Source organism: Balaenoptera physalus, assembly GCF_965194825.1.
Source record: "Balaenoptera physalus genome assembly, chromosome: 21".
NCBI classification, from domain to species: domain Eukaryota; kingdom Metazoa; phylum Chordata; class Mammalia; order Artiodactyla; family Balaenopteridae; genus Balaenoptera; species Balaenoptera physalus.
Window position 1 is genome coordinate 32774607 of NC_138902.1, and position 25394 is coordinate 32800000.

Here is a 25394-nt window from a genome sequence, read left to right on the forward strand (position 1 = left end):
TGCTTTGTTTTGGACTGGTCTGTACTGGCCCATTAGCATGGCCAAAATTTGTGTTATGGTATACTAAGAACATCATTCGGCAACCCAGCCAAGCCATTCTTGCTTAAACCTTGCTTCCTGCTGTGCTTACCCCCGCCCCCGAAAACAATTAGAAAACATGTATAATATTAAAATGTCTGCATCCTACCGTTAAAAAAAAAAGTAACACACTTTGCTGTTGCCACAATTTAGTTTGTTTCACTGGGATGAACTACTGCCCAATACTTCTCGGTGTTATTTCACATTTGATAAGCTTTCAGGTAAGTATTCTTACCCAACTTCTAAAACCGATGAGGAATCCAAAATAGCACACAGCGGTAAATGACATTTATTGTTCTATAAATCTCAAGACTTCAAAAAGGGACCCTAAATAGACAAACAAAACTCTGAAGCATTTAAGAGACAAGCTCGCTTCTTCTCCCCCACTGGGTGGCACAGGAAACATTTGGTCACACAAAAGCAGTTAAGATGACAGAAAGGAAAATTGCTCCTCTGCAGGGTTTTTCGTCTTGATCAAGTTTTCACTCTGCTGTTCTGAGTTCACCCAGTTTACATAGTACCATCCCTTCGGAAAATTCCTAGTGGTTAAGACAATGAAGATTATCCCTAGTTTATAGATGGATACATTTAGATTTCATTTGGTTCCAGTTGATCATTGGCAGAGAAGGATGGTGCTGTCTGCTGTCCCGGATGCCAGATTACCACAGTCTATGGTACCACTAGCCAGATTACCACAGTCTATGGTACCACTCGCCGCTGAAGAGTCTGTTTCCGGGCCTTCAACCCCCTTTTCTCCCAGCTTTACATCTTCTCTGGTACTAATAGTCTGTGAGGGTGAGTTGCCATTAAACAGAGCTCACACGTCAACGTCCAGATCCTGCGTGGCAGGAAAATTAGCGGTATCAAAAATGGGAGTAGACAGTGAAATTTATTTCAACAGATAATTAGTTATAACTATCCAAATTTAAAATGTGTATACTTTTAATCCAGCAATCCCGGTGCTACAGGTTTACCTACGGGTATTAAATTTCCTCAGGATATGCAAGGATGTTCATTGTAGCATGCTTCATAATAACAAAACTGGAAAAACCACCAGCATCCATCATTAAGGGACTGAGTAAATGAATTATCCATACTCAGCAGGCATTTTAAAAGCATTGCATAAAAATGTATGTGCTGATAATGTATGTGCTGATCCTGGAAAGATGTCCAGGATCTTTAAGTGAAAAAAAGCAAGGTGCAAAAACCACTTGCTTGTTAACTTCACTGCAGGTGGAGCCAATCATAAAATTTAAAGAACACAGCCTCCTATATACTTCCTTACTGTCAAAGGGAGAATTCAGACAGTAAATTAAGAGAATGGGGACTGTCAGAAAGGTCTCGTCAAAGCAGTATACATAAGGAAAACGATCATTAAAGAAAAGGGGTGGGGTCAAGATGAGTGGACATTGATTCTAAAATGGACCAGCGTGGCAGGGCGTGCTTGTAGAAGGAAATGGATATTGGAAACTCCAAGGTGAATCTGGTGTGCAAGAGCCCAAGACTGGCTGGAGCCGTCTAGTTAGGAGGCTGGCGTGATAATATAGGTATGAGAGAGATAAAGGTCTGGATTAGAAATGAAGTGAGGAAGGCATGAAAAGGAATGATCCGGCAAGAATTTGCTACTGATTAGATTAAGCAGTAAGGCGACCACAAGGAGGAATCTGGTATGAGTCCAAGAATCTAGGCCATCAAGAGGAACTCAAATAGCTGAAATAAATGAGGAAGTCCAAAGAGGGATCTGATACGGGGTTTGATTTTAGAAATTAGAGATACCCAGCAGAAAGTTAAAGGTCGGGACTCAAGCTCAAACAAAAGGTCAGGACTGCAAATACATGGTCGAATGTCACCCATCTGAAATTCTGTAAAGGCCTAAGGATTCAGGATTGAATCTTGGGAAAGAAACATCAGTACAAGTCTAATAGCATTAAGTAACCCATCTATAGTCCTATATTTGGCCTGTAACTCTTCAGTAATTTGATGTGATTTAGTTTATTTCTTTGTAAAATGTGGTCTCCAATTTCAGTGATGTGTGTAAGAATTCGTTACTAGTGTGTAATCCATCTCTGAATGAATTATTGTTATAAACTTTAAGCTTAAGCTACTGAATCAACTCATGTGTAGCACAAGATGAACTGGTTTTCAGTATTTTCATATCCCCTGTCTCCTCAAGGAGATCAGGGATTATATAAACTGGAACTTCTAAGTAAGGATAACTTTTTCTTTCCTGAATCAAACTAGTGACTTTTGTGTTTTTGTTTTTGCTCTTCTGCAACTGAAACGTTAAAATAAATAACATCTCTAGGTATTATGAATCAGTAGACCTAATCCACAATTCCTAAATCTTATTGTCTAGACAGTCCTGAAAAAGATAGGCATATGAGCGTTAAGAATTCCCAGTGCCAGGCCAGACCAGAAACCTCGATAACCACAGCCACTTCCCTGCCAGTTACTCATTATAGCAACACCTTGGGCAACAGCGATCATTCCAGTTCAGTAGTAAGCAACATGAAACAGGTTAGATTTTACCTGGCTCACTGCAGAGGGAGACCCACATTGAGCGAATGCTGTGGTTGCTAAAGAGATAGAAAACATTTAATAGCTGTCTTATTAACGAAAAGGAACAGAAGTTCCAATGCCATGTTTGTATGTGTGAGGCTCTCAGAGGGTACCTCTTGTATACTCTGTGGGGTAGACTCTTAGAATACATATTCACTGACATTCTTTCTTACGTAATGAAAGAATATAAGGTTCCATTTTCCTTTTACCATCTTTAATTTGCATTTTTTCCCCATTCCAACTTTATAATCCACGAAAAACAGCTTCTTTAAAAGATGGGATGGTATTCCCTCATCCCTATCTTTTAAAACTATTTTATATCTCCTTTCCTATCCCTCTGAATTTTCCATTACAATCTTTATTTCTACTTATTATTTCTCAGTCTTTCTCTCTCCACTTCATCCTCTCTCTTTCTCTTAGTTCTTGATTTCCTGATGTTGACTCAATGCTGTGAATTTGGCTGTAAGAAATTTAACTGCAATATAATCTCCCAAATTTGTCTGATTTAGGGATATTCAAATTGAATAAGGAGAAAAAACGGTCTATGTAATAAAATATGTTCAAAGAAGTGTATTTTGCCAATAAACGTATGGAAAGTTGCTCAACGTCATTAAGAACCAGTGAAATGAAAACTAAAACCACAGTGAGATACTCATGTAGCCGCTACACTGGCAAAAACTTAAGTTTAAAAATATCAGGTGTTGGTAAGAATGTGGAGCAACAGGTATTGTCATCAGTGATGGGTGGCAATACAAATTGGTACAGACACAATTTGGCCATATCTAGGAAAATTGAGGATATCCACATCCTATGACCTAGTGATTCCATTCCTAGGTATATCCCTAGAGAAATTCACACATATATGCTCCAGATCCATGTACAAGAAATGTTTAGGGTGTATTATTTACAGTAGCCTAAAAGTGAAGCATGCAAATGTCTGATAAAGAATGTAGTGGATAAATATATTGTGTGGTTTATTTATGCAATACAATAGAGCAATGATAAAAGGATGAACTATAGCTACACAAAACCTTCGGTAAATCTTTAAAAATATAATGTTGGGTAAAAGAAGCAAGAAACAAAAGAATTTGTACAGAAAGATTTCATTCACATAAAGATCGCAAAAACAGGTAAAACCAAACTATATTGATTAGAGATGTGTACGTAAGAGGTGAAAGTATAAAGAAAAACAGGGAAATAAGTACCGCAAAGGTAAACATAGTGCTTACTTCTAAAGGGAGGGATAATGTTGAACTTGGGGAGAGGAATTCTGTTAATGTTCTGAGGTTTTTTTAACCTGTTTGCTTTATATTTTTTGTTAAAGTATATGCACATGTTTATACACTTTTCTGTATGTATGGTACATTTCTCTTTCTCTCTCTGTCTCTGTCTCTGTCTCTCTCTCACACACACACACACACACACACACACACACACACGGAAATACTATAGTTTTATCTTGAAGTGTGGGGAATACCCAAGACCTGGGAAACCTGCTTTAATGAACAGATGAAAATTGTACTTGTAATTAGCACATTCAGTGTGTGAATGCAAATGCCCCACTAAAGGTTATTCTTTCTAAAATAGAGTAAGCTCCCTTATTTGTTTATTTACAGATGTTGAGACATATATACAAGTAAGATCCAATTACAATAATTCTGTAGAACGAAGCTATATCCTTCAAATTCGTATCCTGTACCAGAACTTTTTAAAACCATAATAAATTATGCACAACAATAATTCTACACAACCAATATTCTGTCTGGCTACTAAACACTTTCAGTTTTAAAATGGCCTGACTACTGTTCCACTGGTGTCCTGGGGGAGGGGAAGGGGCAGTGGGTAGGCCAGCAGGGGCCCGACTTTACTGAACTGTGCTGTGCACGCCAGTTTTTTTAGCTCTTACCCTTCAGCTCACTCAACTCTTTTTGTAGAAAAAATCCAAATCACCTCTTCTAGAATTTACCTAGACCACCAAATCCCAAAATAAAACAAGTCCCTCACTCATCCATTCAACTTCTATTGCACACTTAATATGAACAGGGTTCTGAACACTAAAGGCTGAACAAGAACAAGGTCCCTGCTCGATTGCAACAGTACTGATTCTCAGTATTTGGGTATTCCCATGCATTGTGCTGTTTTTGTGTCTTTAAGTATCTGTAATTTTGTTGGTGTAATACTGTTATTTTAATATTTAAAAAATCAAAAGTTGGAGCCATTTACTTCTTGAGACACACCCAAGAAAGTTAGGTTCTTTTTATTTTGAAAAATGTGAAAACTACAGAAAAATTGAAAGAAGAATAAAATGAATACCTGTGTAAGCGTCTTCCAGATTCACCAGGTGATATTAACATGTTGCCATGTTACTATCTCTTTTATATCTCTGTTTGTAGATAAAGGCTTTTTTTATTCAACCATTTAAAAGTAAAAATAAGGACATTCTCTGACATAACCATAGTATTATTATCAACCCCCCAAATTAAAATTGATATAATAAATACTACTTAATATACAATCCATATCCACATTTCCCCAATTACCCTAAAGCGTCCTGTACAGCTGTTTGTTGTTTTTTAAACAGGATGCCGTCAAGGACACCACGTGGCACTTAATTGTCCTGTCTCTTTAGTCTCCTCCAATCTTGAACATCCCCCTGCTTTTTATTTTTTTTAAATCTTTCATGACAATGATGAAGAGTCTAGGCTGGCAGTTTTGCAAAATATCCCACAATCTGGGTTTAGATGATTTCCTCAAGATTCAGATGAAAATCCTTGTCCAGAAAACTCCATGGTTAGGTTCATACTTCCCACCTCATCACATCAGGAGGCCTGTGATGTCAGTTTTGTCCCGTCGTTGGTCCCATGCACCACTGAATGACGCAAAGTGGCATCTGACAGGTGTATCTGATACCACTGCAAAGGCCTCTTTTCTCCTCTGTACTAATAACTATCTGTGGGGTTATACTTTAAGACTATATGAATATCCTTTTCCCTAACAAATCTTTCACCCACTGCATTTGGCATTTATTCAAGAGCCATGCTTACATACATCAATTATTACATTCATGGTTCCAAAATGGTGGGTTTTTTCCTTACATTTACCAGCCAGCATTTTTATGTGAAGAACTTTCCCTATCTCTTTCTGCCATGACTGTTGTTATTTTTTTATCACTAGGGACCCATGGATTATTTTTTAGTGTGTTATAATTCATTCCAGCATTTTTTATTGTGGTAAAATAAATGTAATACCTACCATTTTAATCATTTTTAAGTGTACAGTTTAGGGGCATTAAGTACATTCACACTGTTGTGCAACCATCGCCACCATCCGTCTCCAGGACTCCATCTTCCCCACGTGAACTCTGTGCCCCTTAAACACCAAGACCCCATGCTCGCCTCTCCCCCGTTCCTGGCAACTGCACCATCTTTTTTTTATGCTCAAATTGTCTTAGATTTGGCCTATGGGATCTCCTTCATTCTATTTCCTGTGTTCTCTGACATGTCCCCATCATTCTTTTTTTTTAATATAAATTTATTTATATATTTACTTATTTATGGCTGTGTTGGGTCTTCGTTGCTGCGCGCAGGCTTTCTCTAGTTGTGGCGAACGGGGGCTACCCTTTGTTGCGGTGCGCGGGCTTCTCATTGCGGTGGCTTGTCTTGTTGCAGAGCACGGGCTCTAGGTGCACGGGCTTCAGTAGTTGTGGCAGGCGGGGTCAATAGTTGTGGCTCGTGGGCTCTAGAGTGCAGGCTCAGTAGTTGTGGCTCGCGGGCGTTAGAGTGCAGGCTCAGTAGTCGTGGCTCGCAGGCTCTAGAGCGCAGGCTCAGTAGTTGTGGCGCACGGGCTTAGTTGCTCCGCGGCATGTGGGATCTTCCTGGACCAGGGCTCAAACCTGTTTCCCCTGCATTGGCAGGCAGATTCTTAATGACTGCACCACCAGGGAAGTCCCATATCCCCATCATTCTTTGAGCATCTCTTTGTTTTCTGTCACAGGAAGATTTTCCAGGCTCCCTTTAATCCTTTCCCTGTCCCAGAGCTTGACTCAGCCATTTCTCCAAGGACCCCAGGTCCTTTTAGTGGGCAGTGAATGGTATTTAGAAACTAATATCTGGGCATCTAGGTGAACTCACCGATATTGGAGGGTCACCCAGGCCCTCTTAGTAGATACATTTACATGCTTATCTATTTCTCTGTCAAAAACCACGAGTTCATATGAATTCCTTCAGTTCAAACTCAACATCACAGCATTCACTCCAGTTTTGTTTCCTTTCCGTGTTTGTAACTCCCTTCTCGAACAGGGAGAAAACTGACTCTCCTTCTCCTCAGTGTATTTATGTATTTACTCAATACCCCTGAATGTAACCAGCCTCCCAAGGCTGCCACTGTGCCTTCCCCATTGATACCACCCCCAAACCCACCCCCGTGGCCTGCACACCTCACGTTCGGCCCACGCCCTCCCAGAAGCCTCTCCTAACCCTCTGTGGGCTCCCGCACCCGGTGCTGGGTCACTCTGCTGTGCAGGAGCCCTCTTCACCCAACTCAAGCTCCCACACCCCACACCAGGGCACCCGACCCCCTCAAACGACTCATCTGCTCTGGCTCTGACACCCCACGCTGGGCTGCACCTCCACGAGGACACCATCTCTGTGCTGCTTGTTTTACTGCCCTTCCAAGCCCATACTTTTCTTACCCTTCTTGGTAAGTCCCACATCCCATACCAGGGGGACTGCCTCTCTGCTTGGATGTCCCCCCGCTAGGGCTCTGACTCTCACACCCGTAAGGGCAGCATTTCTCACAACTTCAGTAGAACCTTGTTAACCTCTTGGTAACCTTGTTAAAAATGCAGATTGCCAGGTCCCACTCCCAGAGATTATGATTCAGTCAACTGAAATGAGATGGTGAAATCCACATCCTCAACAGGTGCTTCTGATGCAAGTGGTCTGAGTGACAATTTAAGAAATTCTGTTTTCATCTGTAATAACAGCATCAAAAGATAAGCACATTTAATATTTTGACAAGTATTGCCAAACTGTCTGCCTGAAAGGCTGTACCACGTTGTGGTTCCACTGGCCATGCATAGCAGTGCACTGTCCCAAACCTTTCAGCATACCCCTATAAGAGGAGGTGCTTCACGAACACTGGGTGGGTGGGTGGAGCGGGGGATCCTCTTCCCTGGGCCTCAGTTTCCTTATAAAATCAGGATCTTGGATTAAATCAGTGCTTCCAAACTTTCCTGATGATGAACATCCCTTGGAAGTCTTGTTAAAAATTCAGATTTGCAGGATCAGGTCTACTGCATCAGACTCTCTAGGGGAAGGGAGTGGGAATCTGTGTGTTTAACAAGAATCCCAAGCTTCTCTTGAATAAGTTCCACGTTACTCCTTTGACTAAGTGAGTTTTGTAAATATTGCTCTGATCGAGTTTGAATGTTCCCTCCGGTTCTATAATATTTTAATTTCACCTGACTGTACAAGACCTTGTTTAATTATGAACCAATAGCCGTGAACTTTAGAGGAAAAAGTACAAGCTGTCTGCAGAGCAGCTATAATGCTCAAATAAGATATTCGTGGATAATAAATTCAAGACATGTCTTTTATATCTTTGTGAAGGCTGAATATTTCAGATATTTTTACATTTTTAAAGAAACTGCCACTGCAAAGATTTAAAATATTCCTAAAATGTCAAGGTGGCATACTAATACTCCTGTGCTGCCTTCTCATTGGGATGATTAAAGAGATGGACTACTACATAATAAAATAAAAACTTCAGACCCAAAGGAAGATCAGACTTCAAGTAAAAGAGAGTTTTGAAGTTCTCAAGTTTCTCAGTGAAAAGGAAATAAGTCCAGTTGAAAACAATAATAATGATAAAAGGGGATTGAAAGTAGATCTTACGACACCACGCTAAATGAATGATGTGTAATTTGGAGAAGTTATGGTTAAAGAGGTTGCTGTAGAGGTATGCATTGATTCATCTAGAACAAATATTAAACTGAAGATTTTCCATATTGAAGTGATTTTTCTTTATGTATTATATTGATTTATGAGTCATATTTACAAACACTCTTAAAATTGGAAGTCATCAGGTCACTGTTGGCTATTGGATATTTTGGTCAAATAAATCTTCTGTTATAGACTTTTTTTAAAAAGTTAATTATTGGGACTTCCCTGGTGGTGCAGTGGTTAAGAATCCGCCCGCCAATGCAGGGGACACAGGTTCGAGCCCTGGTCCAGGAAGATCCCACATGCCGCGGAGCAACTAAGCCAGTGCGCCACAACTACTGAGCCTGCGCTCTAGAGCCCGTGAGCCACAACTACTGAAGCCCACGTGCCACAGCTACTGAAGCCCGCATGCCTAGAGTCTGTGCTCCTCAACAAGAGAAGCCACCGCAATGAGAAGCCCGCGCACCACAACCAAGAGTAGCCCCCGCTCGCCACAACTAGAGAAAGCCCGCTTGCAGCAATGAAGACCCAGTGCAGCCAAAAATAAATAAATAAATTTTTTTTTAAAGTTAATTATTTAGCACTTACCATAAGCCACCGTCCCAAGTGCTTTGCTTCTGTAAACTCATTTTCTCTTCCATCAACTCCATGGAGTATGTACTTTCATGACTCCTTTTTGAGAGGAGAGGAAACTGAGGCACAGATCACTTGACTTGTTTGCCCACAAACACACGGTTATTAAGTGATGAAGCTGGAACTCAAACCCAAGGGGACTGACTTTGGGACCTGTGTTCTTGGCCACATCACAGCAGAGTGGTGGTTAGTGTGGACAGTTGTTACGAAGAGCACATTGCTTCCTTTGCTTTCTGTCTTCATTCAAAATTGAGTCATTATTATTAGCAACTGTTTAGGTAGACCCAAGCCAGGTTTCTCACTGTCCAAAAAAAAAAAAAAAAGTTACAAATAAGCAAGGGGGAAATCTAGAATGAACCCTGTGGCACTAGAATAGTGTATTCTAGTATTCAATGCAGGGGACACGGGTTCGATCCCTGGTCCGGGAAGATCCCACATGCTGCGGAGCAACTAAGCCTGTGCGCCACAACTACTGAAGCCCGTGTGCCTAGAGCCCGTGCTCCGCTACAAGAGAAGCCACCGCAATAAGAAGCCCATGAACCGCAACGAAGAGTAGCCCCTGCTCACCACAACTAGAGAAAGCCAGCGTGCAGCAGCAAAGACCCAACGCAGCCAAAAATAAATACATAAATAAATAAATTTTAAAAAAACAAACAAAAACAAAGCCCATACTAGAATTATTCAAACTAATCCTTTGCCTTTCCCAGGGAAACCCCAGTAAATTCCGTGGCCTGTGCTCTCCCCATGCTCCTGCTTCTGCCCTGACCAAACCTGGTGCTTCCCCACATGGCCCCGTGTGCTGTAGTATGTTCCCTTCTTTTGGAAAATGTAAGTAACAAATTCTTTCAATGGCATTAGCCTCTCCGTGTTCACTTAGTCACCTCCATGAGTTAAAATCCCACAGGTATATTTTAACACAATTGGCACAGTGAGCAGGGTGACTCAGTGTTCTGTAGAGGGCCACGCCTCTAGATGGCTCTTGGCTTGCTAACTGGATTCACCCAAGAGCCAGTTCTGCCTGGGAAGACACGCTGGCTGCTGGTGTCCATGTGCTTTAGCTGTCACCGCTTTATGCTGTGTCTGCTGTATGCTGCCGTGGTATTCCAACCTAGATTGTAAGAGGACTTCAAAGGCACACACCTTTGCAGTCAACCTCATTAGTCTTAGGTGCTGAAGTCTAGGTTGGCAGTTGCCCTAATTCCCTAGTTGGTGCTTTACACTGCACAGCTTGGTTCACTGGGCCAAACCTGGTTTCCCCCATTCAATAAACGTAGGTTCCAGGCAGTGACCCCAGGCTGATTAGGATAAGGCAAAAACTCCCCCACAAAAGGAACAAGGACAGGCTTCCTCCAATGAGACTGTGTTGGGGGCAAGTCTGTCCAACCTACCCAACAGCCTTGAAGACGGCCGTGGGCAATCAGCCTCCCTGTTGGAGTCTCCCCTCCCTTCAGTGATTCACCACATTGGCAGCCCTTCTAGAGGGTGTCTTTTTTTTTTTTTTTAAAGACACCAATTGTACTTGAACATTAGTTACTTTTTTTTTGGCTGTGTTGGGTCTTCATTTCTGTGCGAGGGCTCTCTCTAGTTGCGGCAAGCGGGGGCCACTCTTCATCGCAGTGCGCGGGCCTCTCACTATCGCGGCTTCTCTTGTTGCGGAGCACAGGCTCCAGACGCGCAGGCTCAGCAGTTGTGGCTCATGGGCCTAGTTGTTCCGCGGCATGTGGGATCTTCCGAGACCAGGGCTCGAAACCGTGTCCCCTGCATTAGCAGGCAGATTCTCAACCACTGTGCCACCAGGGAAGCCCTAGAGGGTGTCTTTATGGAGATATCTCTAAATGTGCAAAGACCATCATTGCCTTTTACAGGAGGTTGGTTGGTCTACCTATGTGGGACGAGGCTGCACTGTTTGCTATCTTGAGATTTCTTCCAGATCTATGATTCCAACTTGATAGGAATTTAATTCAATTCACACAACGTTGGCTAGTAATCTATGAATACCAAGAAATATATGTCATATGGACTGTTTTGAAATATTGTATATTTCATATGTAACAACCTTTATTGTATGATACAATCAAACCCCATGAAATAACATTTTTTAGTACAAACAGGAGTGATTACTGTAAAGCGACTATACTCCAATAAAGATGTTATTAAAAAAGAAAAAAGAATGATTAGAATTTTTTTAAACACCAGACAAAAATCTTTAAGTAGTACTAATTCTAAATAATTTTGCTTGCTTTTCCAGTTTATGTGGACTGATTATGCCTTTCAAACATCCAGTATTCTTGAATCGCTGTTTTGTGCTAGACACTGAACTGGGGGGTTAAATGCTCAAAGAAATAGGATTCTAGAGACCAAATACAATAAATTATTTAAGATATATAAAGGAGGTGCACATAAAGCCTATTTCAGTATGTAATGCAACACATCTGTGCCCAATCATTGGCTAAAAGTTTTTGTTTGTTTAACACTCTATGACATAAATCACAGCAAGATCCTTTTTGACCCACCTGCTAGAGAAATGGAAATAAAAACAAAAATAAACAAATGGGACCTAATGAAACTTAAAAGCTTTTGCACAGCAAAGGAAACCATAAACAAGACGAAAAGACAACCCTCAGAATGGGAGAAAATATTTGCAAACGAAGCTACTGACAAAGGATTAATATCCAAAATATACAAGCAGCTCATGCAGCTCAATATCAAAAAAACAGACAACCCAATCCAAAAATGGGCAGAAGACCTAAATAGACATTTCTCCAAAGAAGATATACAGATTGCCAACAAACACATGAAAGGATGCTCAACATCACTAATCATTAGAGAAATGCAAATCAAAACTACGATGAGGTATCACCTCACACCAGTCAGAATGGCCATCATCGAAAAATCTACAAAAGATAAATGCTGGAGAGGGTGTGGAGAAAAGGGAACCCTCTTGCACTGTTGGTGGGAATGTAAATTGATACAGCCGCTATGGAGAACAGTATGGAGGTTCCTTAAAAAACTAAAAATAGAACTACCATATGACCCAGCAATCCCATTACTGGGCATATACCCTGAGAAAACCATAATTCAAAAAGAGACATGTACCACAATGTTCATTGCAGCACTATTTACAATAGCCAGGACGTGGAATCAACTTAAGTGTCCATCGACAGATGAATGGATAAAGAAGATGTGGCACATATATACAATGGAATATTACTCAGCCATAAAGAGAAACAAAATTGAGTTATTTGTATTGAGGTGGATGGACCCAGAGACTGTCATAGAGAGTGAAGTAAGTCAGAAAAACAAATAACCGTATGCTAACACATATATATGGAATCTAAAAAAAAAAAAAAGTTTTTGAAGAACCTAGGGGCAGGACAGGAATAAAGACTCAGATGTAGAGAATGGACTTGAGGACACGGGGATGGGGAAGGGTAAGCTGGGACGAAGTGAGAGAGTGGCATGGACATATATACACTACCAAATGTAAAATAGATAGCTAGTGGGAAGCAGCCGCATAGCACAGGGAGATCAGCTCGGTGCTTTGTGACCACCTAGAAGGGTGGGATAAGGAAGGTGGGAGGGAGACACACGAGGGAGGGGATATAGGGATATATGTGTACGTATAGCTGATTCACTTTGTTATGCAGCAGAAACTAACACAACAATGTAAAGCAATTATACTCCAATAGAGATATTTTTTAAAAAAAAGATTAGCTGATTCAAAATTGTGATGCTAGGAGATGGACTAAGTTAAGGTTACCTTTTAGATGGCTAAAGCTTTCTACTAATGTTTTTTTATTTTTTCCATTATAAAGATTCTTTTAGCGGAAAAAAAAAAAGTTCAGTATGATGTAGAGGAAATAAAGTCCAGCCGTTCACACAGCCAAATAGCAGATGAAACAGATGGACTCTGAGCTGCCATAAAGCCCAGAAAATTCTCCTGACTCTTCTGGCTCCTATTTTGTAACTGGCATGAAAAGTCCATTTTTCTGCCATTGTGGTTGTAAGTTGCACAGCCTTTTGCTTTTTCACTCTTATATATTGCTCCTTCAAAGTTTATATCATGGATAATAGAATAATAATTTATAAAGCATTTACTTAAAAATAAATATGGGAGATGAAGCTCCATGAAACTAATTTGGGCTCAATGCCCAGAGAAACGTCATGTTGAGAATTTCTTGACTTAAATATATTCAGTACAGCCACATATTAGCTGAACCTCCTGGTGGATTTCTGTTTAACTCTGTGAAGGCCGAAAAATGTATCACAGGGCCAGTACTGGTTAATGTTGAACTGTAGAAAGGTTGTGTGTACTACAGTGATTTTGTACATGAATATACACAAAGCAATATACACGTGTGTTTGCAAACATGCAGCTAAAAGTCACGGTCACCTGATCACTGTTGGCTTCTAAACAGTCTGGCTGGTCTTTGGTTTTTGAGTTAAACAGCTACAAAGTTCACTTCTATGTTTTGCTCTGGTTTCTCAATGCAAAAAAAAAAAAAAAAAGAAAAATGTGTGTTGACAAGTGACAACAAAAAGTGTGTTGAGAAAGGGGACTTTTCTTTTTAGCAGAGAGCACTCTTGGCCTCTTTTGAAAAGTCCAAGGTGCAAGCTGGAAGACTCTCCCTACAAACAGGTGAAGCAACCTTCTGCCTATTTGATTAAGTCCTGATCTTGGCTCCATTCAAGGATTCCTGGGGTGTGAATGCCTTTGCTACCCTGGCTTCATTAAGAATCAGTCACTCCCTGGGCTGTAGGTCTCTGAAAGTGTCCAGGAGGAGGAGCAGGAGGGGTGACCCTGGTATATGGAAAGATTCACCTAGAGAGTTTGACTGTTGTTTCAGAATCTGCTGTCTTGTCCCTTCTTACTTCTTTCTCTTTCAGTGAACATGGAGATAACGGACACGTGCGTAAATACGGAGGAACATGTGTGTATTCCTTTTTCTCTTCTTTTTCTGACTGTGTTTTTTGTGTGTGTGTGTGTGTACACATGCCCAGCAGCTTCTCCTAGGAGCACTAGATGAAGCTACAGTAGCCCTGGGGAAAAGCCTGAATGTTGGGGGTCAGGAAGATCTTGGCTGCATTCCTGGCTGCACCACATATTAGCTGGGTGACCCTAACAACCACTTTACTTCGAGCTCAGATTTTCTTTTGTTATGTGGGGACTCAAGCAACCACCTCAGGAAACTGTAGGGAACATTGAGACAACAGGGCAGCGCCATTCAGAGTCGGTTCACTTTTTCTTCTCCTTCTTCTCCCTCTTCTGGCCTCTAACAGTCTTGTCTCTCTTTGCCATCCCTCCGCATTTAACTCCTTACCCCAAAAAGTAGTTTGCATTACCTTGGAAAGAAAGTATGTATGTTTTAAAGGACTTGGTCCTTACTGAATACATTAAGAATTTTTAGGTTTCTAATTTAGACATCTCAAGATTTCAGACTTTTCAGTGTCTCCAACAAGTGTTTAAAAATTGTAGTGGACTTTCTTTTTTCCCAACCTCTGAACCCTCTTCCTAAGCTTGGATGCAGCCCCACTCTGGGAGCCTTGAAGGAAGGCAGGGAATTCTGCCTTCCACTAGGGGAACCAGGAAGGAAGTACAGGCGGTACGTTAACTTAGCTCAGCCAGCCAGATGTTCCCAGTGGGGTACTGAACTGGGCTCAGCCCATCAGATGCTCCCAATGGAACGGGACTGTGGTTCAGAGAAGCAAGGAGGGTTAGTGCGGCCATAACACCCTTCTGCAGGTGGTGCTGCGATCTGGTAGAGTAAAGCGTTTGTTGTGCCAGTGATGGGTCAGGCATTCAACGGGGGCGGTAGGTCTCGGTCTTCGCAGAAGACTTTCACCCTCAGGCACTTTCATCCAGGCTCTTTTGCCTTCTCTTTTTAGGCAGCTCTTCTGGAGAGGGGTCTAAGAAGGGACTTGTGTCTGAGACCTTTCTAGAGCCATTTCCCGTCTTTTGAGCCATTGCCTGGGGAATCTCGCTCCTAGATTAAAGTGACAGGCTACCACCTTCTCTTAGGAACCCTCAGTGGTGGGTGCTGCTTGAAATTTAATTTTAGTAACCTGATTTTTTCCCTTTTTTTTAATTGAAGTATAGTTGATTTACAATGTTGTGTTAATTTCTGCTTACAGCAAACTAATTCACTTACACATATATATACGTTTTTTTCATATTCTTTTCTATTATGGTTTATCACAGGATATTGAATATAGTTCCCTGTGCTTTACAGTAGGACCCTGTTGTTTATCCATTCTGTATATAATAGCTCACATGTGCTGACCCCAACCTCCCACTCCATCCCTCCCCCAACGCCCTCCCCCTTGTCAGTCTGTTCTCTATGTTCATGATTCTGTTTCTGTTTCATAGATAGGTTCATATTTTAGATTCCACATATAAGTGATATCATATGGTATTTGGCTTCCTCTTTCTGACTTACTTCACTTAGTATATTCCATCCATGTTGCTGCAAATGGCATTATTTCATTCTTTTTTATGGCTGAGTAGTATCCCATTGTTTACATGTACCACATCTTCTTCATGCATTCATCTGTCAATGGACATTTAGGTTGTTTCCATGTCTTAGCTATTGTGAATAGTGCTGCTATGAACATAGGGGTGCATGTATCTTTCTGAATTATAGATTTGTCTGGATATATGCCCAGGAGTGGGATTGCTGGATCATATGGTAGTTCTATTTTTAGTTTTCTGAGGAACCTGCATACTATTCTCCACAGTGGCTGCACCAACTTACATTCGCACCAGCAGTGCAGGAGGGTTCCCTTTTCTCCACACCCTCTCCAGCATCTGTTATTTGTAGACTTTTTAGTGACGGCCATTCTGACCAATGTGAGGTGGTACCTCATTGTAGTTTTGATTTGCATTTCTCTTTTAGTGACCTGATTTTATTTCTTCTCCTCTCACTTCTTTACTTCCAAGTGTACATGTTTGACTGTGTATGTGTGTGTATCTTAGTGCGTGTTTCTTTCTCCTCGGCCTTCCCACATTAAAGTCTAATCTGGAGTCAAAAAGAGTTGACCCAGTTTTCTCTGATTAAAAACCAATAAAACCCAAATCACTAGAAAATCCAGAATTAAAAGCAGTTTGCACATACCACAATTTTTAAATACCCTTATTTGTAGACATATAAGTGCAATGTTGAATATTTGCTCCCCGCATTTTACAGTACTTTCTTGAATTGCAGCCCCACCAGGAAGAAGCACAATTTGAATAAGTGTGAAGTCATAATAGATGTAATACATTTGAAGTCATAAGAGGGTTACTTTCTTTGCGCTTTTCAGTCAGAGGCATTTTGATCAGAACCATCTGTCAGTTATCGTTTCTTCTCCTTTCTCCTCAAACTGCTGCACCTAGGCCGCCAGAATTCACGTCACTCCAAAGAAGGCCTGCAGTCAGTGTCAGCTGATGGGAAAATGCTTCTGTTTTACTTAGTATTCAGCAACATCACTACTTCTGCAGATCTCTGCTGCTGATAGTAAACTAAGAAATCATTGACCAAAATCCACTGCGTAGAAACTGAGCTGAGGGGCTCTACCAGCTGTGTGACCTTGGGCAAGTTATCTCTTGGTACCCTGTTTCTTCCTGTGGAGAAAGAGGTGATGATTATACTAGCACCTACGTCATAGGGTGGTTATGAGTCTAAAATGAGTTAACACACGTGAGATGCTCCCGACGTGGCCCAGCGTGTAGTTTGTGCTCAGTGAGGGTTAACTCTGGCCATTACAGTGCATATCCCTTAGTTGGCCAGTGAGCAATGTTCAGTTCTCCCAGCCTGTTAGGGGCTGGATTGTGTCCTGCTCCAGTTCATATGCTGAAGTCCTAACCTCCAGTGTCTCGGAATGTGACTGTATTTGAAAGTAGATCCTTTAAAGAGATAATTAAGGTGAAGTGTGGTCATGGGGATGAGCCCTAACCCAATGTGTCTTTATAAGAAGAGGAGATCACAATGCAGACACACACAGAGGAAGGACCATGTGCAGACACAGGCAGAAGGTGGCTTTCTACAAGCCAAGGACAGAGGGCTTCAGGAGAAAACAACGCGGTCCACGCCTTAATCTTGGACTTGCAGACTTCAGAAAATAAATTTCTGTCGTTTAAGCCACTTGGTCTGTGGTAAATACTAATGTTTTGGCGCTTTGTTATGGCAGCCTTAGCAAACTAATCCACAGCCCAGTCTCAAGCTTTGTCCTTGAAACTGGCTGCAGTCTTGGGTTTCCTGTCCTTGAACCCTGCTGCTTCTCCCCTTTCTCTGGCTACTCAGTGCTCCCCACTGGCTCCTCTGCCATCTCTGCACCCCAGAATAGAAATGTTCCCCAGGTTCCTTCTCAGCACCCTTCTCTTTCTTTCTACGTTTTCTCACAAGGTGATTATCCATTTTCCCGGCTCCACCTCTGGCCTTCACACAGAAGAATTCCGAATCTATAGCTCTAGTTTCACTCTTCCTGAGATCTACACAGACTCTTCAGATGCCTGTTAGACGTCTTCACGGCTGTGTCTTACTAATAACTCCTCCAGCAAAACCCACTGTCTTTTCATACTTTTTCCTCCTCTTTTGCCCTGCCCCCTCCCTTAATGACTTCATTATCTTCTTAGTGACCCAAAATATGAAACCACCCAACCATCGCTTATTTCCTTCCCTCACCACTCCCTTGTCCCCAAGCCCCATAAACTCAATTCCCACAAAGTCTTCCATACTTCTCACCTGTCCCAGTCACCTCACAAATCCAGGACTCATCAGCAATTGCCCAACATTTTGCAATTACTCCTTATTTCCCCTGCCTTCAGCTTTGGATCTACATCCTTCAAGGAGTTATTTTCCTAAAACACAAATACTAGTATTTTCTTCTCAAAATATCGTAGTGGCCCTTTGTTGCCTAATTTAACAAATAAAGCCCAAATTACTTCCATTGGCATTCATGATTTTCTATGATCTATTAAATAGCCTTCCTTTTCAACTTTAAAGGATATTTTTAAAAATAGCCACAAAATCAGCAAATATATTTTACACTGCTGCCATATCAGACTACTTCAGAATCAGTGTAAGCTGTCGAACCTGCAGAAAGCAAGCATTTATATTCTGCAAATATATTGCCCTTGTCTTCTGTATATTACAAGACTTCCCTTCAAAGTAGGTCCTACGTGGTAAATGGAACAAAGGAGAATGCTGATATTTTTTATAAATGCTATTTTTAATTTCATGGACTCCCATCACACCTTTTGTTGTTGTTGTCGTTTTCCACTTTGATTGAAATATAATTGACACACATCATTGTATATGTTTAAGGTGTACAGCTTAATGATTTGACTTACATACGTTGAGAAACAATCATCGCAGAAAGTTTAGGTACCTTGCATCATCTCATGTAGATACAAAAAAAAAGAAAAAGAAAAAAAAATTTCTCCTTGTAATGAGAACTCTTAGGGTTTACTCTCTCAGCTTCCCTACGTATCACGCAGCAGTCATCATGTTGTACATGACACCTCTAGTACTTACTTACCTTATGAATGGAAATTTGTTCCTTTGACCACCTTCCTCTAATTCCCCCTTCCCCTACCCTCCGCCTCTGGTAACCACAAGTCAGATTTCTTTTCTTATGAGGTTGTTGGGTTTTTTGTTTTGTTTTGTCTTTTAGAGTCCACATATAAGGGAGATCATGCAGTATTTGTCTTTCTCTGTCTGACTTATTTCACTTAGCATAATACCCTCAAGGTCTGTCCATGTTGCTGCAAATCCTTGTCTTTTATGGCTGAAATACATGTATATGTATATGTGTGTGTGTATATACACACACACACACATACCACAACTTCTTTATCTATTCATCTGTAAATGGCCACTTACAAATAATGCTGCAGTGAACCTGGGGGTTCAGATATCTCTTTGACATAGTGTCTTCGTTTACTTCAGATATATTCCTAGAAGTGGAATTGCTGGATCATATAGTAGTTATATTTTTAACGTTTTGAAGAGCCTGCATACTGTTAGTGGCTGCACCAATTTACAATCTTCCCAGCGGTGCACAAGGGTTCCCATTTCTCCTCATCCTCGCCCACATCGGTTCTCTTGGCTTCTTGATGATGGCCGTTCTAACAGGGCTGAGGTGATATCTCATTGTGGTTCTGCCCTCATCACATTTTATCCACATTAAACTGTAGACCTGAGGATAATAATTTGGGTGTATGCATCCGTCATTCATCCTAGGTCTATTTATAAAACTTCAAGGATACCATGGCCCTGCACCCACTACTGCAAATGGTCAAGGCCCAGAAGCACTCCTTGGAAAGTGTCAAGAGTCCAAGACTCAAGTCCATTGCAATCAAATGCATTTCCAGTGAGCCTTGCATAAATGTTCCAGAGGACCCTTGCATAAATGTTAGAATTCATATGTGAAATCCTGCATAGTAAGGAAAAAGAAATGAAACCTCACTTCAATCTTGTTCTTGGGGCAATCCAAGATTCACAGATTCCCGGTAGCAGGTGTTCAGCAGATAAAGGATCGAGTCTTGGCAGGGAAAGGGAGATCTATGTGAGGGCTGTAATTTTGCAGTTTTCCCCCAGGAGATAAACAGAACTGTGCAGAAGGATGGGTTGTCAGCCAGGGAGTACAGAAGGAGAAGAGAGGCGTGAACCTTCAGTGTGCACACGGAGAAAGGAGAATTCATGAAAAGTGATCCCAATCTAGCAGTCAGTGCTTAGATAAATGAGAAAAAAAAGGAGAAAAAGAAAAGCACATTATCTCTCAGTTATGTTTTCTATCTTCTTCTTTTTTTTTTTTTTTTTTTAAATGGTCAGTGCACTTTTTTTTTTTTTTTTTTTTTATGGCTGTGTTGGGTCTTCGTTTCTGTGTGAGGGCTTTCTCTAGTTGTGGCAAGTGGGGGCCACTCTTCATTGCGGTGCGTGGGCCTCTCATTATTGCGGCCTCTCTTGTTGCGGAGCACAGGCTCCAGACGCGCAGGCTCAGTAATTGTGGCTCACGGGCCCAGCTGCTCCGCAGCATGTGGGATCCTCCCGGACCAGGGCTCAAACCCGTGTCCCCTGCATTGGCAGGCAGATTCTCAACCACTGCGCCACCAGGGAAGCCCAGTTTTCTATCTTCTTAAGGATTTATCCACATCTTCGTCAACACGTTCTAAGAACATTTTGCTTTTCTTTCTGCTTAGCTTGCTTTAAACTTTTAAACTATCTTGGTATCGTTCTCTAGCATGGGCAGAGAGAAGGTTTTTTAAAAAAGGGGTTCTTTGGGGATCATTAAATATAGTTTTTAATCTGTTTCACTTGATTTTTATTTTAGTAATACCCAGAGGACTATTCATCTATGAATCAGTCTGAAATAATGGAGCTTGGAATAACTGTATTTTGGAGAAATAGGTCAGTTCACAGCCGCCACTGAAAAGGTAGCATCTTGTAGCAATAGTTCGTCCTGAAGGTCGGTCATCAAAACTGTTGCTAAGTGACCCAGTCCATGTGTCTAAAACTTGATATTAATGGTTAGAAATGTACACATGTAGTCTTTTTGGGGGGGCGGTGCAAATTTCTGAAGAACAATGACTTTAGGTTAAGTTAGGGAGTTTGGGGCCAAAATTCCATCAATAGTATGACTCCAGGGCACTTCACCTGATTTGAGAAAGGTCATATAGGTTCTTCCCCAATTATGAACACTTGACTGATGAACTTTCATACACACAATTCAGTACCTGTAGACTGACCCCTCTTCCTGCCCTCCGGGTTTTTCCGGGGACACCGGAGAGGTCATGAGATGCTGCTGCCACCTGGTGGTCAATAGGGGTAACTAACATTTACCCCCAAGCTGTTCCCTCCCGGGCATCCTCCATCCAGTTCAGTCCAGGTCTGCTGTGTTCAGTAAACATGTATTGAGTTTACATGAGGGCCAGGCATTGTGATAATCAGGGGACATGCCTGTCCCTGTCTACTTTTCCTTTTTTACCATTTACAATTTAGTTTATTTAATCTCACGCAATTGCTTTCTTGGGAACGGACTCATTCTCTTTTACCCTCTCTGTCCCCCTATCCTCTCTCAGTTCTTTCTCCTTTGCTTTAGAAAGGGTTAGCTCTCTTCTCCTTCTTGCTTAGCTTCCATTTGGGCACCACCAATGACACTAACCATGACTTAAAGCAAAAATGTTATGCTGTTAGACATTGTTCCAAGGAAAAAGGAAATCATACAATTTATAAGTTTTCCACAGACTTCTAAAGGCTTCAAAAGGGCCCAGAGTTTCACAAAAGACGCTTTTTGTCTTCCCATGTAATTGCGTCTACACTATTTTTACTCATTTTTCCTGAGGCACCAACATTGAAGAAAAATATTTCTAATTCTTTACATCAATTTTCTATTTTCTAGCCATAGTAAATTTTCCTTTTTCTATTTTTCAGTTCATTGTGGGTTATGTCAGCTTGCTTGAGATTGTTTGTAAGCATAATCATCATTGATAAAACTTTTAGGGAAAATTCACTTGAACTCAAACAAGTAGCTAAAAGCTTTTGAAATGTAGTCCACTTCAACAAGAGACTTTTCTGCAATTAAAAAACATAAATTAGGAGCTATTTTGTTTATAATATTAAAAAGATTTGTAACTTCATAGATTAACTTATCACGGAATCTCTAAATAACATGATCTCCTGAATGCATTTAAATTGTGATTCAATTGTAAAACATTTAGAAATAGAAGTTGCTATAAATCCAGTGGGGGTAAACACAGAGCCAGTAAGAATCAAAGAATTTGGGAAGAATCACACAATTTCAGGATTCTGTTAGTTCCACTAAGTGTGCACATATCTGAAATAGTCTTATTTGTAATCAAAGCATTTGGGAAGACTAATTATAATAAGAACTATGTAACCTTCAAATAAATTCCTAGAATTCTTGGTGGGATTGCTAAATCAAAGGGCACGTACATTTGTAATTTTGATAGATATTGCCAAGTTTCCCTCCATAGAGATTATACCAATTATGTTTGTATCAATTTTTAAATCCCCAAAGACGTCATTATTATTGGTTTATACAGTCAGTGTTTATTAAATTTATCCAAACATTTATGGTTTCCTTTGCTATTCATTCCTTCCTCATCTCTGGCCCTCCATATGGGATTATTTTCCTTTTTAAAAGTATATCCCTGGACTTCCCTGTTGGCGCAGTTGTTAAGAAACCACCAGCCAATGCAGGGAACACAGGTTCGAGCCCTGTTAAGGGAAGATCCCACATGCTGCGGAGTAACAAACGAAGCCCGTGCGCCACAACTACTGAGCCTGCGCTCTAGAGCCCACGGGCCACAACTACTGAGCCCGCATGCCACAACTACTGAAGCCCGCGTGCCTAGAGCCCGTGCTCCACAACAAGAGAAGCCACCGCAATGAGAAGCCTGCTCACCGCAACGAAGGGTAGCCCCCGCTCGCCGTAACTAGAGAAAGCCCGCGCGTGGCAACGAAGACCCAACTCAGCCAAAAATAAATAAATAAAATAAATTTTAAAGTATATCCCTTAGAATTTCCTTTAGTGAGTTTCTGCTCTGGTGAACTCTCTGTTTTGTTTGAATGAAAATGTCTTTATTTGCCCTCCTCCCTGAAATAATTCTAGGCTGACAATTATGGTCTCTTAGCACGTTGAAAAATCTCATCCTTTAAGCTTCCTTTGTTGCTGTTAAGGACTTAGGTCTCAGTCTGACTGTAACTCTTTCCAAGGTAATTCATGTTTCCCCCTCTGGCTGGTTTTAAGGTCTTTCTCTTTGGATTTTAAAATAATTGATATTGTTTTAGGGTTTTTCAGAAATTTCTTTTGCTTTGTTTTAGTTTCCTTTGATGTGTCTAGATGTGGATTTTCTTTTTTCCTGCTTAAGATTTGATGAACTTCTTAAATCTGTGGATTTGTCTCTTTTATTAGTCATTAGTACCCTTTTAAATATGGTCTTTTACTTATTTATTTCATCCTCTCTAGACTCTCAATAAATGTATATCAGACCCTCCTCTTCTATCTTCTATGCCTTTAATCCTCTCTTATGTATTTTTTGTCTTCTGTGCTGTGTTCTAGATAATTTCTTCTGACCAACATCAACATCCAGTTCAGTAATGTTCTCTTTAGCTCTGTCTAGCCTGCTGTTAAACTCTTTTTGAGTAATTAATTTCAGTTACAGAGTTTTTCAATTTTAGAAGTTCTATTTGTTTCTTTGTTAATGTAATGTTTATAGTTTCTGGTTTCCTGGAGATATTTTCAAGCTAGTTTTTTACTCCTTAATGCATAAAAGCAGTTGCTTCATAGCATGCGCCTGGGCATCCCAGTGTCTGAGGTGTCTCTGTGGTGGCCATGAGCATGCACCTCTCAGATATCTGGCGATTAAGAGCACGAATAGCTGATGGCACCAGCTGCTGTGCTCCGGTACCCATGACCACATTCATGCAGAGGACATGTCCAGGCACAGCAAGGACCCGGAGGAAAACCTGTTTATGGGAGACACGAGACTCCTTTGACAGGTGACTTTGGCTCAAGGACTCCCCTCCAGCCTTACTGAACTTTCTTAGCACTGCATTGCAGTTTAAGGCTCTCCCACCTAACCTTCTTTCCTTCCCTGTCTCCTTCACAGGGGCCTGAACTGCAGTGTGGTAGGTCCCTAAGGCCCCGCCGTTCCCTTTATGCCTCTTCATTTTCCTTCACGGGCATTTCCCCTCATAAATTCTTGCATGTCTAGTCTTGTCTTGGTGTCTGCTTCCTGGAGCACCTCAACTAGCCCGAGTGGTACCAGGAATAACCCAAGACAGTAGATGAGAAACGTGCATTTGAGATTGCCCCATGCACCGCTAAGTGGACCAGGAGGACGCCAGCCCGGTTGGTCGGTGGGGCACGAAGCATCTCGGCACAGGGTGGAGGCTTAATTACTAACGATATCACCAGTGGTGATGTGAAAAAATGCCCCAGTGCCAGGGCTACAGCAATGATGCAGGCACTCAAGCGATATGTGGGGGAGCCATACCTACAAAAACATATGATGGGGTCACCTGAATGAATGCCCTGCGTGTGTCAGCTCTGTAACCACCCGCCACCTCCATCCTCCAGGCTTACAGAGGTGCCCACCCTTCCCCAGTCAGAGTTAGCACTTCTGCTAGATTGGAAGACACTGCAGAGACCTTGCCTACGAGGCAACGGTTGTCCCCTCTTGGGGGTCCCCACCTCTTCTCTGGGCAGCCAGAATGATAACGAGGGTTACACCCCAGTGCAACCCAGCTGAAGATGGGCTGGGCATGATAAGGGAGGAAAGAGACCATACACCAAAAGAATGGCAGGAAGCATCCAGCATCTGCTGGCAGGAGCCAGGGGAGCAGCCCTGGAATTAAATTTTAAAGATGCTCAATCAAGACTAGTGGAATGTGGGACTGGATTAGTAATTTCTTGGGAGATGGGATTTAATATCCTGGCAAGGACCCCAGGGGATGGCGAGAATTCCTTGCTGGGGTGGCTCCTGGAAGCCTGGAGAAAGGGATGACCAATACGCAGCTAAGTGGAAAGGCCTGAGGTACCCAGGCCAACGGTAGAGTCAGGAAATGCTGGGATGGACGGATGGTCTCACTTCAATGAGACGGGATGACCAAGAAGTCTCTCTGTGAGACACACATACTCTAGAGGGTGGGAAATGAACCCTGGGAAGACTCAGAGCCCTGCCATTGGACAGAAGACTTTAGAGCTCAGAGATCTGGCACATCCTGGGACATCTCCTCTAAAATAACATCCCTACCACAGGGAAGGAAGCACCGCCCCTGGTGGGATACCCTTGGGTTCTGGAAGCAGTGCATTCCACAGCTGAGAATACTGTCACCTCCATCTACTAGATGGCGTGAAGGCTGCCAGCTTTGAGTGGAGCAGAAAGGGCTCTGGCACAGGTTCAGGCTCTGGTGGTGCAAGCAGCCTTACTTGGGCCATATGATGCAGCAGAACCTGTGGGGTTGGAGGTGCCAGTGGTGAGAAAAGATGCGGCGTGCAGCTTGCTGCAAGCCCCAGTGGGAGAATCACAGTGCAGGCCCCTGGGATTCCAGAGCAGGGCCTTGCCATTCGTAGCAGAGAATTATATGCTCCTTGAGAAAGTCCCTAGCACGTTACTGGGTCCTGGTAGAGATGTTTACCATCTTTAGGAATTGTCTAACCTTTGGGTGGGGGGCAGTC

The 25394-nt window shown here is 41.8% G+C and overlaps 1 protein-coding gene across 14 annotated transcripts in view; it reads left to right on the plus strand.

The window, feature by feature from the left end:
• LOC309651345 (uncharacterized protein) overlaps positions 1-25394 on the plus strand; it is a 217899-nt gene that overhangs the window by 1962 nt on the left and 190543 nt on the right. Inside the window, exons 3-4 of one of the 14 annotated variants that reach the window (XR_014258023.1) lie at positions 232-299; positions 22356-24130. The exons of 8 other annotated variants lie outside the window; for them this stretch is intronic. The gene's annotated coding sequence lies outside the window, so the exon portion shown is untranslated. 5 more of the 14 variants (XR_014258026.1, XR_014258019.1, XR_014258024.1 and 2 more) reach the window with 5 other exon arrangements.